Below are 1,672 nucleotides of genomic sequence, written 5' to 3'. Positions count from 1 at the left end.
TTACATCCTTCATATGTGCTCTGCTGTTATTGGAAATTAAGTTTGTACACTCATCCTCTTCCACCTCTACATGTTCCTTTAATCTGATGACCTAGCAACTCCGCCTAGCCCTCCCCCTTCAGCACTTTCTTCTATTTTATGCACCTCTTCATCTTTCTCTCTTTTGACACCTTCCCCTCCCACTTACAATATGCACCCCAATTTTCAAAGAAAAACTGCTGTCACCAGCTACCTCTAAATTACTCCAGCTACTTCACCCCTCTGGTGCTTTGACCACCCTAGTCTACTCAGAATACTTCACTCCTTAGACATTTGTGACACTCTTTCCTCTCATGATTCTCCTACCATTTAGAATGCTCCTTCAGTGTTTCCACTTCTGACACTACTCCGTTCCACTCCATCAGTCTTTTGTGTTCCACAAGGCTCTTTTCTGTGCACCATGCTTATCTCTCTCTACATTTCTGTTGGGGAATTAATATGCTCCTTTTGGGGTTTGGAAGCAAGTCCCTACAATTTTGCCTGGGAGAAATTGGACTTGCTCTGGAGTTGTGGCCCCCCCCCCCCCCCCCAACCAAAAAAAAGCCTCTCACGTAGTTGATTACCAGAAATCTATCACGTGCTAGAAAAATCCTGCAGGTGTGAGATTTTTGGTAAATTTGCACCTAATTGGTTTTGCCCCCATGTCTCATTTTGTTTTGTTCTGTGTCAGACTTTCTTTGTTTCTTTTCTCTTGCGTCCTAGAGGATGCTGGGGTACACATTAGTACCATGGGGTATAGACTGGTCCACCAGGCGCCATTGGCACTTTAACAGTTTGAGAGTGTGGGCTGGCTCCTCCCTCTATGTTCCTCCTACCAGACTCAGTTTAGAAAATGTGCCCGGAGGAGCCGGACATCTTCGAGAGAAGGATTTAACACAGATAGTGGCGACATTCATACCAGCTCACACATACAAGGCACATCAAGCTAACCTAGCTTGAAAACTCAGCAACCGCTAAAACATTACTTACCAAGTAACAATGCAGTACTCAACTAAAACGAAGTTGTACAACTAAAACGAAGTTTTACTGAACAAAATAACGATAGCAGGAAAACGAAGCGCTGGGCGGGCGCCCAGCATCCTCTACGGACTACGAGAAAAGAATTAACCGGTAGCTACAGAGCTTATTTAGTAAAGGTTTTTGTTTTTTTTCAGAGTTTATTATTTTACAGGGAGGCTGCTGGCAACAGCCTCCTTGCTTCGTGGGACTAAGGGGGTGAAATAGTGTCCGCCCTGTGGGGTCTGAGCCACTATCTCCGCTGACAGGACTCTGGGCTCCTGAGGGGATAGATTGTTCCCCGCCACAGGGGATCGCTCACCCCAGCAGCATGCCGCCACCCCCTTACAGAGCTGAAGATCAGTGGCAAGTGAGTCACTGACACCCCCCCCCCCCCCCAGCAAGCAGGGGGCCGGCGTGAAGATGGCGGCAACAGGGGAGGGTCCGGAGGCTCAGCGGTACTTAGTGCGGCGCTGTGAGGGGCGCCCTGAGCCAGCGCCTGAACCCTGCACTGGTCAGCAAGCCTATCGGGATCTGTGGATCTCAGCCAGCATTTTACTTCAGGCCAGTATAATCCTTGTGAAGAGCGGGAAGACAGCGCCATTTTGGGGGCGGAACTTCTCAGAGCAGACCCAGC

The sequence above is a fragment of the Pseudophryne corroboree genome, chromosome 5 (genome assembly GCF_028390025.1).
Source record: "Pseudophryne corroboree isolate aPseCor3 chromosome 5, aPseCor3.hap2, whole genome shotgun sequence".
Taxonomy (NCBI): domain Eukaryota; kingdom Metazoa; phylum Chordata; class Amphibia; order Anura; family Myobatrachidae; genus Pseudophryne; species Pseudophryne corroboree.
Note: the sequence above shows the minus strand (reverse complement) of the source record.